This window comes from Ascaphus truei, chromosome 6, assembly GCF_040206685.1.
Source record: "Ascaphus truei isolate aAscTru1 chromosome 6, aAscTru1.hap1, whole genome shotgun sequence".
NCBI lineage: Eukaryota > Metazoa > Chordata > Amphibia > Anura > Ascaphidae > Ascaphus > Ascaphus truei.
In genome coordinates this window covers 19,689,097-19,704,462 of record NC_134488.1, presented here as the reverse complement: position 1 = coordinate 19,704,462, position 15,366 = coordinate 19,689,097, and the positions used below count along the sequence as shown (strand labels likewise).

General features: G+C 46.3%; 1 long non-coding RNA gene across 1 annotated transcript; it reads left to right on the top strand.

Annotated features, from left to right (window-relative positions):
- The first annotated feature begins 3,270 nt into the window (after positions 1-3,270).
- LOC142496403 (uncharacterized) lies at positions 3,271-14,724 on the top strand. Its single transcript, XR_012801972.1, has 3 exons — positions 3,271-3,403; positions 4,848-5,089; positions 14,552-14,724. It is a non-coding gene; the product is annotated as an uncharacterized LOC142496403 (long non-coding RNA).
- Positions 14,725-15,366: the final 642 nt, after the last annotated feature.

Sequence of the window (15,366 nt, the reverse complement as noted above, 5' to 3'; positions counted from 1 at the left end):
GGGTATGAACCTAATAGGCCTGTTCCTGTGTCCCAACTTCCATCAGCCCACCTGTTGCTAGACGGTATATGCACCACACACCCTGTAATGGCCCCTATCTGCGATTTGTTGGGGGAAACACCGTTACACATATAATTAAACATCCATGCTGCGTCAAGTAGGATTTTGGTTGATAAACAGACTTTTTAGGTGTAGCCTTTGTATCCCCACCCTAAGTGAGATTGGGGTCATGTGCTTCTCTGGCTACTCCATTTAGGTGTTGTGCTGTACCTGTGTGGCAACAGAAGGGCTGAGTGCTCTGCAGTGTTGTGGGGAGAACAGGACAGGTTTACAGGCTACCTTAGTCATGGGTGCAGTGCCTCCAGTCAGCATGGGTCCTTTGGATTGAAGGAGAATCCATACTGACACCTTGTTCTTGATTCTCAGACAGTGATCACACTGGTGATGGTACAACTTTGTTTATTGGCAGGTACATATCTCACAGCATGGCATTGCTTTCTTCTTTGCATGGTGCTCCTAATAGGCCTCCTAGTGAGACCCAGGGTAGCTGGTACTCACTCCACAGGGGAAGGAAAGAGACGCACCTACTTTTGTGAGAGTGCCAGTATTTATACTCTTTGGGTGTGATTGTAACTCTGTCTCATAACAAGACAGAACTGGATACTGATTGGGCCACATACTGGATGTGATGGCCTATCAGTACCCACCCCTCAGGCTGACACTCTCTGGCTGTTGCTAGGCCCGCCCTTGGATACATCTAATATATTCAAGGCTGCAAAAAGAACACAGAGCCTTTTTGAGGGAATTAGCCCATCCACTGCCTGCACCTAGCAGGACTTACACTGGTAGGGCCCAGGAAAAGTACTAGCGGCCGGAGGCTAGGCTACATAGGGTTCACACCAGGTTCAACTTGTCCTAACGATTTTGACGCATTTTCTAGTTGTGTGTGTTCACTGCACGGATATATTTGACTAAAAACATTTGACGCTTAACCCTTTGAGTGCCGTATTCTCACGTGATCACCTGATCTCACCATCACTGATGACAGAATGGAAAGGGAGTCCTCTGCCTTCCATTCCACTTGCACGCACATCGCGTACATAGAGCAGGAACTTTATGGCGTAGTTACTACGGCTTGATGGCGGTGCCATCGGTGCGAATGAACCTGGCCTCTCGCCCTTCCCCGGCCCAACTTCCGTAATCCCAGTTTAAACGTTGGGGTGCTTAAACCAACCACCCCAACATTTAAACTGGGATTAATGGAGTTGGGCAAGAACGCGGGGGCCTCTGTAAGTGTCGGCATCTCCTCCTGCTACAAAGCAACGACGCGTTGCCTTGACGACGTGATGTCACATGATGCTGTCACATGACGTGCGAGTGGGCAAGAAGCGTCGTAGCGTGGTAGCTAGAGCAGACGCTGGCTGCGGAGGCGGTAAGAGGCTCCTCACATTCCCATGCCGGGCCTTGCGCAGTAGCTACGTCTCAAGGGCAACCAAGGAGTTACGGTGCACACTGGGAAAAATAAGGTTAGTACCGAGGCGCGACTACACGCCAGAAATGCGATGCTTAGTACATCGGTCCCTATATGTGTTGCTTATTTTAGCCCATGCAATATGTGAACGGCACGTCTGCTTTTCCATTCCCTCTATCTCTCTCTTCCAAATAACATTTACATACATACATAGTAATTTGGGACTGGAAAAAGATTTTACGTCCATCAAGTTCACCCCTCTTCTGATTGCATCTGGAGCAATTTATCTGCGTATTTAGGGAAATAAACACAAAGGAGTGAGATTCCCTTCCTCCTGCGCTGTCTACTGCAGGGGCGCTCAGTTCCAGGCCTCAGGCCCCCCAGGTCAGGTTTTCAGGATAACCCTGCTTCAGCATAGGTGGCTGAATCAGTCCCTGCTTCAACACAGGGGGCTCAATCAGAGGCTCAGTCGAGCCACCTGTGCTGAAGCTGGGATATCCTGAAAACCTGACCTGTTGGGGGGTGGGGGGGCTTGAGGACTGGAGTTGAGTACCCCGGGTGTAATGCCAGGTGAATAAGATTTAAAGAGGCAGTGTATCGAAGGGCGTTATTAGTGTCACTTCCCAGTGAGCTCAGAGCCACACATCATTTCATGGTGAAAGGCGGCCTTTCAGTTTCAATCAATCCTCCAGTCAGTGTAACTCAGCAGCTACAATGTATTCGTATATTACAAAGGTGACATTACCTATTGTTACAGTTTGCAGCTCAAATTGCTTGGAATATTGGCAACAAATTCTTACAAACAGGAAAGTGTTACAAAGATCTTGCACTGCTGGGGAAGCGTGTTAAAACCTGCTATGCTCAATATACTAAAACTCCTTAAAAATGGGGAAATATCGCTTCTGTAATAGATACTAGATAAAAACAGGGAAAGAATCAGTTCCTCCTACACATTTATCCCCCATGAGCCAAATGCCCCTATATCCAGTGTTCAGGGCCCCGTGGGTACCCAAGATACTTACCAGGTTTAACTCTCCGTGAGGGGATACAAAATGGCTGCCAAATCTCAGGGCCAATAGGAAGCTGCAATATCATCAGTTGAAGTTTCCTATTGGACGCCCATTTAAAAATCAGAAAAGTGCACTGATAACTGCACCAATAGGTATCTCGGTTACTGGGGAGTGCAGAGAGCTGAAAATAGTGGGGTTCCGCTCTGGAAGACTCCCCTTTGTCTTAATCCTATGAAAAATGAAGGTTAGTTAGGGTGGATTCCTCCTTTAAAGCAGCAGTCCAAGCTGCCGTATTTTTTGACTCCCCTTTAATATATGCATCAATACAATCCACACATTGATAAGTAATTAGCTAATTTGCCAATCAATCCATTCTCCTGTGATTGATGGGCGAAGATTTGGCTCAGGGGTTCACTAAATGGCTGTCGGTGCAGCAGAAGAGGACCAAAGATGCAAAGTTCTGTGGGGAAGATCATGGGACCAGGCAGTCACTAGCTACAATTGGTGCACTGCTAGAGAGAGGGCAGGACTCAAAAAGGGGTGTGCCAGAGCCTGTTCCAGAAGAGGAAGGGGATGTGACTTTGTAAATGGTTGCTATAGAAACAAAAATGCTTGTTACATTATAATACATTTTAAAAGTTATCTAAAGTAGTTTTTTTTTTTAAATGCTACAAGTATTTTCTCATAGTACAGAACTGATTTATAAAAAAAACACACACGTGTAGGATATTACTGCGGCTTTAAAAGCACATGTGTTTTGACCTTTTACTTGCATCTCATTGCAGCAGGAGACCAAAAGAAGTTGGTTAAACAGTGTGGATATTGGTTCCCCGATGTGTAGAGGAGGTGGTGCAAGACTAAACAAAAAAAAAACTTTATTTACAGACATCTGCAATAACATTTTCTGCCTGCCTCTTGAACAGTTAAGTTGGTAAAAGATTGTATATCATGGAGTGTTGCACACAACAGCAGAAAAAAACCGAGACACAATACAGTAAATGTATAAATGGTGGGCTATTCTATGGTGGCCTACTTAGGACAATTTTCTCCCTAAACTTTTAACTTCACTGCATTAGCGCCGTGTGTATCCTTTACTTATGATTAAACAGGGATCAGCGGAGACCCACGAAGATATATTATGTCACCCACTTACATGAGCACAGATAAGAGTGAATAATTCAAAAGCTTGACCTTGTCCACACTCGCCCTCAGTAAATTGTGTAAGCTCTGTCACAAAGCTATAACCCTTGATCAGGATGACAACGGTATTTCTGGGAAAGTCAGGTGACCAGTGGGCTGAGGTGAAATCAATTAAAATAGATGGGTGGGTGAAAATATTTCGTCCGCGCTATATTCCGAAGACCAATAAATAATTTGTGTAAACTATCTACAGTAAGTCATGATGAGATGGCACACTCAGGCAATGTAGCTTTAGCCTCCAACTTCCTTCACAAAATCATGATGACAAAATTCCAGTCCTCAAGGGCCATCAACAGGGGAGTTGGGAAAATCTTTGCGGGAGAGGTACGGAATGCCTGCACCAGCCCCTGAATCCAACTTATACCTCCCCCTGCCCAAACCAAACCCCCCAGAGCCACGTCACGACCCTCCCCACATGCCTTAAGGAAATAAGGTAAGGAGGAAAGGAGGGGGGGCTCGCCCTAACGGCCATGCCGCCCCTTACCTATGGCTCATTGTTACTTTTTGTTGGTAGACGTGGTTCAAAGTTCTGGTAGTGGTCCTGAAGAAGTCCAAATTTGCCTTAGCTTGTGATATTATTTAATGGATTTTTTTTTAGAGAGATGAAATTATTAAGTACAGGGGTTTTGAAAAGCGACCATTCTCTTCAGCAGATGTACCTAATCTTTGAAATATAATGAAGTACCAAAAAATTGTCAAGCCTAGAATTTGGCCAGATAATCCATTTTGATTTGTATGTAAAATGATGCATGCATAATTGTGTTTTTGTCTCTCACTAGCTTAAAGTGTATTAGATACATTGTTGCTCATTTTCCATAACAAAGCAGTCAGCCCCCCTATGTAGCCCTCCGTTTGTTTTTTACATGATGGGAACCATTAGGTACCCAAAGCCGAACCGTGCTATTTTATGTTCCAGCGATCCCCTAATTCCTGATACACTTACCAGCATTTCTTACTAGGTTTTAAATTCCAGCGTCGCACGGGCTAAGAGGAAGCCGCATTAATAAGTATATTGGGAACACAAGGGCACCAGAGCTAAAATGAGAGCAGTTCATCTACGGGGACCCTCAGGTTCCCATCCTGTAAAAAAATGGGTGTGGGGAGAGCCGTCTTGATTTAATTAGCATATGGATGTATCTGACTTCCGGTGTCTGCCGCTGTTACAGCGCACTTCTCCCCGGATGTTCTCCTGTGCCACTCTGATCCTGATCCGCACACACGGTCTCGTGGTCTTCTCCTGCCGCCGCTCGCTGTCTAACTCCTCTGCTCCGCTGACATGGTCCTCTTCTCCTGCTGCAAGCTGCCTTCCTGCTGTGCCGATCCGTTCCCGTGGTCTTCAGTCCTCCTTTTCTGTCACTGCCACCATCCACCGTCTCTCTCCTCTGCTGCCCTGCTCCACCAAAGCCAGGTAAGTGAGAAGGAAGGGGGGTGGGGGCGGGCACAGACGTCGGATTAAACAGAATGTCGGAGAACCGAAAGTCGGATAAACGAGACCCTACTGCACATAGAAAAGACTGAGTGGTGTAGTGTTAATTTAATTATATCAAAGGTTCAGAGGTCACTGACAAAATGGCAGCCAAATCTCAGACCAATAGGAAACTGCAACATCATCAGCTGTGGCTTCATTTTGGGTGGCCATTAAAACCCACATGAAAAAACAGGAAGTAACACCTAGAACTTCAGTAGTATCTTGAGAACCAGGTCGGTTCCCAGAGCTGAAAATTCTCTGCTCTGATGCCCCCTCCCCCCCCCCCCGGTACCAAAACTGTAAAAAGTAGGGTAAGATGGATTGCTCCTTAAAAGATTCAAATCTCTCCAGCTATTAAACCTATAACTAACTAACAAAATAATACAGCAAATCTGACCAGTACATTCTGATACTATGTATTTCCCGGATTGTTTAGAAGAGGCGGCGCTATGGATTAGTAGTATGAATTCAGAGAGACATCCCCGATTTTTATTGCATTTACAAAGAACACAATGCTCTGAACTATAAGAAATTGAGTGGGTATAAGAATTGAGTGTGATAGAAATGCATTGGAACAAAACGATGACAGCTTTTTACTGCTCAATTCTTTAGAAAAGCTTGCAAGTTGCAGCCACTGTAAATGTTCTTAAAGAAAACCCCAAATAACTCTGCTATGGAAATCAGAGGATTGCTGGTTCTTGGGAATCGGTGTAGCTTTCGGTATCATCCTTTGTGGAGGCAGTTTGGCCCGGAAACATCAAGCACGGTTAAAACGGAAGTCATCAATATCGAGTTAACAATGTACCGGGTGAGATATGTTAACCATAGTCGCGGTAGCTTTAATAATATTTATATCGTAGGCTTCTGTAATATCTATTATTTCAGAACCCTATGGTATAAATAACATTAACCCTTTGATTCATGTGGCTACCAAGGTATATCACAGACATCAATGGGTTTAATGCCCACAAAACATCCACTACCTACCCCACTTGGCTACCTTGATGCCTAATAAAGCGCTGCCACACAATGCTTTACTAACCGCGAGGGCAAACAAGGGGTTTCCCCATACCACCACCCCCTAGAAACTTGGAGAGAAGATTTTAGAGGGATTACTTATCTCTTTATTACAGCCCAGGTGTAAAGAGCAGCACCTTTAAGTTTCACTCAAAGAAGAAGCCTGTCCCATTAAAAGAAAATAAGAGATAGGAATGAATATTAAAGAAAAACTGGAGAGTCAGATCAGGCCCAAACACTTAATTGGTTGGTCAGAGCATGAGAAAAACGAATGCAATGAAAGCCTTCTAAACGTAGAAGGAGTAGAGGTTACATTTTGGCGCCCAATCTGGGACTGGGCATTGAAAGTTGATTTGTGAACTGTGCGCCCTTTTTCGGACATGTTTTTTGATATTTTGTGGAATCTGCAAGATTTCCCACATTAAGGATTATTTTTGCAAACGTCTGCAAGGTTGCAACTAGCATGGAGCATCCATCCACACAAGTGGCACAAAAGTTTTGCTACGTTTGTTTTAGACCAACCAATGAGAGACGGAGACGTTTACTAAGAACCATCCGAACGGATTATTTTATGGTAAACATGTTACCCAATCCCACTTTGCCTCGTGCTCTAAGTAGTCTCAGTTGGACTATGTATCTCAACAAGAGAGTAGGTGTTTGACAGAATAAGATGGGGACCACTGTGCCAGCACTAACGGTGACCCACTATTAAATCCCAGGAAGAGTCTTTGTGATCATTGTGCAACGGAAAGAGTATTTCCAAATAGTGTGAGTTTACTGTGAAAGATTTGTTGGGGAGTTGTCCCAAGATGCCAAGTGTGAATAATGCGGTGCGCTCTTCTTACAGAAGTCGAAGTTTCGGATGTGAAATACATGCAGGATGACACTTCATCTAGTATTAATTGTGGGGAATGGGGGAAAGGGATTTAATCATTGCTCTACTCTAGTAGTAAGTGAAACACCAGTGCACATATCAAACAAATTTATAATATTATAAACACATCGGGTCTAATGGTCTACCAATTCTAATTGGAGATTAATGTATGTGATACGGTTCTAACACAATGTCTCATTAGGAGTAAACAGATGTCCCCAGGTGCTGCTCTTTGTTTCAAAGCCCTCCAATTAGGGAATTCCCGGATGAAGTCAACCTGATCGGCGAACTGCATAGGAGGAGATAGCACAGCCAACCAATTGGAGGACTGATGAGCATTTAGCGTATCCGCCTTGAGAGGAGGACTGGAACGCAGGATGCCAGTGAGACATACAGAACGTAAGCCCCAGCATGGAAGAAGAAGTAAGCAACGAGTGCCTTGGAAGTCGAGAACGGTGAAGCAGTGCGAACCTTCCGTCCAGGCCACCCAAGTGGATCTTGGGATCCAATGTTCCTGTACAGGGGGCTGAGCACTATAAACGATTTTATCTGAGATGTTTGCGAGTACACCTTTTATGTGCTGTGAATAACAACTTAGATATTTTACATTTTACACTATTGGTTCCTCTTTTTCTCTCTTTTTTTTGTCTCCTGTTTTTGTTATTTGTGTGTTTATCCTTGTTTGTTATTTGTTTGTCATACACATCAGAGTTGGGCTTTATTGTGCTAACTTCTGGTTGTTATACTTCTTCTGCATTGGGTAGAAAAATTTCCAGAGTGGCTGATGTCACATATCATTTTTTCTAAGAGTGACCTGGAACTACCACCTCCTATTGATTGTGGGTAGGCCGCGTCCGCTGGAGTATCCGGAAAAGGCCTTCGGCTGCTGTGCTGAGGATGGTTAAACCCAGGATCCAGATGTCTCTCCTGGAGGGGAAACTAGCGGGATTGAGATGCTGGAGGACGTTGAATTTGCAGCGGAGAGTGACATATGCTCGATTCGAAAACTGACAGAGAGAGGGAACGATCTGCAGAGATTTCCCCTTGGATGGAGTAATGTTAGGTGCAGATGTGCGTACAGTCTGGATGCCACCCCAGAGATTTCATCCCTTGTAGAGCCAAGCACTGATTGGCGTGCAGGGGCTGAGAACACTGGAGCAGATACTGCCATAGCCTCATATTACCACAGGAGCTGTATAGTGCACACTGTCACTAGACTTGCTATTTCTGGCGGAGCCGGAAAGCCCGGAGTGATGGTGAACCGGCCCACTCAAGTTCAACTTACACCTATGCATCAGTATGGGGTAAGATAATCATCATCTCTCCTCCCCCATCCTATCTCTCCTCCCAATCTTCTATCTCTCGTCCCTCCCCCATCCTCGCTCTCCTCCCTCCCCTCTCATATATACACACAAACACACATACCATATACACACATATACACACATACCATATACAAATACACATTTATATTCAACATATAAAAAAACACTAAATATACAACATATACATGCACATAATGCATGAAACAAACATATGCATTGCAAATACACACACACCAACACAATTATAAACACACACACACACACACGCACACACGCACACACACACACACACACACACACACACACACACACATACAGGCAGACAGACTTACCAACACAGAGACACACAGAGAGGAGCAGCAATGGAGTGCTCAGCAGCGCCACCTGCTGCCCGGAAGGGGTTAAGCAGGAAGACAGCCCTACTCGCCTCCTCCCTCCTCCCATTCTATGATCAGCTCCTCACTCCTCCGCAGCAGCCGGCAGCCTCTCCTCCTACCCGCCCAAGCCTGTCTACCCAAAGAGAGGCAGGTGGGCCGCCAACAGGGGGGGAGAGCGGGCCCCTCAAGAGCGCGGGCCTGGCCCGGGATATAGCTACGCCCCTGGTACTTGGACTCGTTGTATGATAACATTTTCTACCGTGAGGATGTGTTACAAACCATGACTGTGTCCGGGCCTACCAAAAAGGACTAATCGTGTCAGGTTCCTCCTGCTCTGCCTCATAAAAGAAACCTGACTTGGCTGAGTAGGGCTGCACGGGGTGTCCAGGATAGGATTCGGGACTCTTGTGGTTATTATTATCCTTATGTGCCAGAAGAAATAATCAATATTATTGAGCACTTTAGATATTGTTGGGTTCAAAGTGTTGTGAAACAGAATATCAACGACAATGGTCATGCCGTACTTACCTCCGAAAGGAACAAATGGATACTGTCAGTTGGTAAAAATCGGACATATGGGCCATAATATCTGCAAAGACCATGTCGATTATGTAGATAATGATGGGTCTAGACGAGTTAAAAGGTTTTCTCGAAAGAAGGGGAGCATAGGATACCGGAAACAATAAAACTCAAAAAGAAACCAATGGTGAAATATTGTAAGAGTTGATTCTGAGATGTAGACTTGACAAATCTTCCGAAATATCTGCTCACATTTGGTAAGAGACCGTAAGGAAAGGCAAAATCCCAAACTGTGGCCAATCCAAGATGGATCCGTCTGATGGGTGGTGGGAGGTTTAAAGGTATAGTAAGATATTAATAAGTTTAGTTTCTTTCATGCTAGATTTATTTATAGAAATGATGTGACAGTATTTTAGTGTTTAGTGTTCAGTATTTTAAATATTTGATATATATATATATATATATATATATATATAATTTTACTATGTATGTTAAATTATTATGTTTATATTGTTTCATATTATTCAAAAACGAATAAAAAGATTTAAAAAAATAAAAATAAACTGCAATGCGTACTCACATTGGCTACATTCTTTAAAATATATAAAGGGCAAAGTATGCCAGAGACGTATGCCGAGTCGTAGACCGACCACGATCTCACCGCCTCCGCAACTCCTTGGCGTCTCGCATCTCATGTGAACGTCCCACACTTCCGCTTGTGCTTACGGTTGGCACCATCCAGGACCAAAGAATGCATCTCTCTCAGTCTCTCCTCCAGAAAATAGGCAACGCGTTTCGCTGTGTCTCATCTTCCTCAGGAGTAATCGGGTTACTTAAAAAACCTGATCCATCACATTACTATTAAAAACATTCTTATGTTAGACGTCAGTGTTATAATTACTGCAACATATAGTATAATTAGTCAAAGTTTATCAAGCATTATATAATTATGTTATGATCATGTATGTTGTTTAAACCATATATCTAACCCTGAATAGGACGTCAATAATTTTAGACAGGGTAGGATGTAACCCACCCTATTGGGCATGGTTAGAAATTAATTTATTTCGCTATGGCAAATGTGAATATACAATCTATTTGACCCATTTCAAACTCTGAGAATGATAGAGGCTGAGGAAGGATGATTTGTTGGTTAAGAGTTAAGACAGAGCAGAGTCAAAGACAGACCAATGCCATTCACAGGCAGGCAGCAATATAACTTGAGGGGGTTGGCACAATCCAAGGTCATTCACAGAGAGGCAGGCAGTATAGTTTGAGGGCTAAGGCACTGCAGAGTCCAGAGCTATCCGAGGTCATACACAGGCAAGGCACCACTTAGATTGAGAGGCGACAGGTACAGAAGCTTGGGCAAAACAGGGACCTAGTTGCAACGCCAAGAGAGAGCAGCTTCCTAGACTTTAAATAGGGCTCAATCAGGAAGGGTGAGTCCTGGGTTGAAGTATTTTCTAATGTCTCCAGCCTGGTGGACATTAGTGGTACTGCATCCATGAGGACAGAACTAGATTCTTGCCAGGCACCCATGAACCAGTTTGACACAAACGCTTTATAGGTGTGACCACTGGAAGGGAGGAGTAAACGAGTGTAGAAAATATCTAGCCCATCCCTTTGCAGATAGTTCTAGAGTTTTGTTCCAGTTAAAGTTCTTCTTGCTATTATAGAATAGAAAAAAATGCGCGACGCTCCCCTAGAACAAAAAATTAACTGGAGAGAGGGTATCTGCAACATTTGCATTTAATCGCTCATAAGATCAAACGGCCGGCAACAAAATAGAGCCGACGTGTTTCGTGCTTGTGCACTTTATCAAGGCTATCTTGCTATTATGATGTAAGTGTTAAGAGAGCTCTTCATTAGTCTGTAGCCGATGTGTATTATTTTATCAGAAGTAACGTAGCTATAGACTATCAGAGTTCTATGATGTGGTGACGGGAGGGGCAATGCGGCTCATATTAATAAAGGTTAAGCCGACCACTGCCCCATCCCATCTGATGGATGTACGGGATCAACCTGTACACCCTCTGCCTGTGGCTGACGTGGCCAGAATATTGTGTGTTAACTCTAGCAATCTATAGGGACGCCTTTATTGTGTGTGTAGCACTGTTCCCCCCCCCCCCACCCCCCCTCTGGGAGATACAGTACACAGCCTATGCTACCTAGTGTGTGGTGCAATACCTGTTAGGATCAGGAGAGCTGAGTCTGATCTGCAATGAAATGGAGATCAGGACAGGCTTAGGTTCTTCTCTGAGCTCTTCTCATGGTGCTTAGAGCCTCCAGCAGTAGTGGGCTCCAGGATGTTTGGAGGTTGGCCCACACTATTGCACTCTTTCCCCCTCAGCCCAAGGACTGCTACTCAGACTGAGGCATATTAGAACAGGATCTTTATTGGGGACATCCACTGCAGATCTTCTCACAGCGATGCAAGGTCTCAGAGGCTCCTTACCTCTGGATGGTGCTTTGCCCCTGGTAGTATAGGGCATTTGTGATTGAGTCTGATGTTCCCTCAGTACAAAGACTGAGGGTGAGCATGCTCATCCCGCCATGGGAGAGGCTGATAGCTCCACTGCTTCCTCTCTCTTCCAGATCAGGAACAGGGCTTTTCTCTCTTCCAGAGCAGGAACAGGGTTTTTCTCTCTTTCAGAGCAGGAGCAGGACTGACACTACATTTGGTAGTCCTCTAATTAGGATAGAAGGGGCAGGCTCATGGTCTATACCTATCCCTGATAGGCTTAGGCCTCGGTCCCGCTGCGCTCGTTGGCGCGGGCGGCAATGTAGCGAGTTCCCCACCAGCAAGGGATTCCTCGCGAGCCGGTCCCGGTCCCCACTGGCTGCACAGCTGATCACACGCTGTCGCGCGTCAGCCGCTGGAGACACCACAGAATGGTGTTTCCTAGCTTCGACGCGTGACGTGTGTGGCTGTGAGCCAATGGGGAGGGGAGGCTGCGGGAGGAGGAGAGGCTTCGGGGAGCGGGGAGGAGTGTGGAGTGAAAGCAGGTGAGTGCCTTTCTCTGTGTGTGTGTCTGTGTGTGTGCGTGCCTGTCTGTGTGTATATGTGTGTGCCCGAGTGCGTGAGTGCCTGCCTCTGTCTGTGTGTGTGTGTGTGTGTATGAGTGCGTGAGTGCCTGCCTGTGTGTGCGCGCGTGTGTGTGTGTGTATGAGTGCGTGAGTGCCTGCCTGTGTGTGTGTGTGTGTGTATGTATGGATGAGTGCCTGCGTGTGTGTGTGTGTGTTTAATACTTACCGAAGCTCCAGCTCCAGTCCGAGTCCGTGGAGGGAGGGAGGGGGGAGAGTAGCGGGTCCCTCTGCTCAAGCCACGCCCCCCCTCCCTGTCAAACCGCCCACCACCCGCCCACCTCCGGCTCCCGCTCCCTACAGACCGCATATCGCGGTCTGTGTATCTCAGCGCACCGCCTGTCAGCAGTGCGGGTGCGCTGACTCTGGGAGCGGGGCCTTAGCCTTACACAGGCCATGAGTCACCACCTTACTCCTGTTTATCATAGAGGAGCATGGGTGGGGTGATAAACCCACAAGATTAACCCCTCACAGCCTGCAGCTAGCAGGACTTACATAATAGAGCAGGGAAAGAAAGGCAGAATGACATACCCTGTTCATGTGTATACTGTGCTTGTTGTATTCTACACTGTAAAATGTATTCCTTTTTTCCCTGGGCATGCTAGGCTGGTAACACACTTAGCCAGCCTGCACGCCCAGAAATCCGGGTCTAGCTGGTTGCACGAGGGGGGTGGGGACCACGGAGAGTATGGATGGGCAGTTCTCTTATCTGGGAGGCGCTGGTCCGAAGATCGGAGCCATTGTCTTCCCAGAGAGGCGCCATCTCATCAAGAGATAGTGAGCCGGCACTGAGAACAAGGGCAGGAAGGCGCTGTTCTCATTGGTCTGCTTGTACTCCCCACCCTCCTTGCCTCCCCGTCACACCCCTTGTCCGGATTCACCATGTAATCCGCGCACTTCAAAAGTCCCAGCCGGCCCTTGCTTAATAGTATGTAACTCAGGAACCAGAGCTGAAAGTAGTGTGGCTCAGCTCTGGGGAAAACCCTGGCTTCCCGTTCTGATATAAAAAAGTTGTTAAAAAGAATTAGTAGTGGAACTGCTGCTTTAAACATTTCTTACAGCACGTGCTATCTGCCTTTTCTATTAGTTTGTTCTTTATAACCTGCTAGCAAAGAATGGAATACACATTCTGACGATTATGATGTTATGATGAAGTTCCTCCCTAGGTATTGTATGTTCATCATCAGAGCCGCCGAGAGGTGGGGAGAGCCAGGAAAACTGTCCTGGGCCTGGCTGGCCAGAGCTGGAAGTTGGGCCCGGACAGAGGTTGGCTGCCAGGCCTCAGCTCTCCCCCCATCCCCCAGCAGCGGGCTCTCTCTTTCCCCTGCAGTGGGCCTCTCTCCCCTACTTGTGGCTGGGCCTCCGGCATAAGCCCCAGCCCTGTGCGCCAGACGTTTTGCCCACCCGCAAGTTGGGCCCAACTTCTGCATCTTCCTGCGACACCGGAAGCATCCCCCCCGGGGGGGGGGGGGGGGCTTAGTATGTGTATTAGGGAAGAGTGGGCTTAGTGTGTGCATAGGTGGAGGGAGGTTTAGTGTGTTCATTGGGGGAGGAGGGCTTAGTGTGTGTATTGGGGGAGGGGGATTATTATGTGTATTGGGGGTGTTATTGCATGTGGGAGAGGTGAGGGGGAGAGAGAAGTGGGAGAGAGAGAGAAAGGTGGAAGAGAGAGTGATCACTGATGGGGGGTTTGGTGTGAGAGAAGTGGAGCTGTGGGTAAGAGAAAGAGCAAGGTAGAGGTGTGGGTGAGAGAGGGTGTGAGGTGGGGGTGTTGGAGAGAAAGAGGTGGGGTGTTGGAGAGAGAGAGGTGGGGTGTGGGAGAGAGAGGTGGGGTGTGGGAAAGAGAGAGAGGTATGGGAGAGAGAGGTGGGGTGTGGGAGAGAGAGGGTGCTGTGGGAGAGAAAGAGGTGGGGTGTGGGAAAGAGAGGTATGGGAGAGAGAGGTGAGGGAAGAGGGAAAGGTGGGGGTGTGAGAGAGGGAGCGGGGGTGTGATAGATAGAGGGGAGGTCTTGCAAGGCCGGCGACACTGGGGAGGAGGGGGTGGGGGAGGGAAACTCTAGTCCTTGGCCCGTGGGAATCTTTCTGCGGCACTATTCATTATCTTGTTAGGAGATGAATTCTAGCAGTCACCTTGCTTGTGAGACTACTCGATTATAGCATTTTGGTGTGGTCTTATTTAAACACAAAATATCTCCTCCCCCAGTGTGTCAGAAGCAAACAAGATAATAGAAATACCAGTGACGGTTCTGAACTACCCGTATTGAGAGCTGCCATCTCATGCCAAAAGAAACGTTACTTGCCAACTCAAATACGGACTCTAATTTCATTGCCAGCGCTGTATCGGCAGGTGTGTAGTTTTATTTGTGTAGTTTTATTTGTTCATACTTCCTTTACTTTAAGTTATGCATTTGCCCTGTAAAGAAAACTCCCTTCGGGGGTGAATGCAGACTATACAGTAACACTATAGCAAGAGTAAATCCCTCCTTAACAATCTTACAACTACGCTGTGATCCCTAATGTTCTTTATCTCTATTGTTATCAGTGGTTGGGATAATGAGAGAAGCCCAGGATTGAAACTACACAAGACCACTGTCATTAGTAAGGCTTGCAATGCTCTTCGATATATATATACAGATGTCAATAGGCGCATAGCAGTACTAGTCATAATATCCCAGTAGATAATATATACTCTATGTAGAGGAACTTACTGCGCATGCTAACACACATGTGTGGCTAATATGGCTTCACGAGCTGCATATCACCTTTCAGTTATACATAAGATTTCACATGTCTGCCTGTGACGGTAGGAGGTAATCAGGCTGTACAATAAAGGTTAAGCCATCTGGTTACCCCTGAAACTGTGGGGTCCCTGGCAGCTACCTAGCACCATAAGCCAGGGGCAAGTTATCATCATGTAAAAGTTAAAGTGTCCCCTGCTCTTCCACTTTTCATGTTCTCTTTGCCCCAGACTCATGAAACTTTCTGTGTGTAAGTTTTAGGTGAGATATTTGGGTAGAA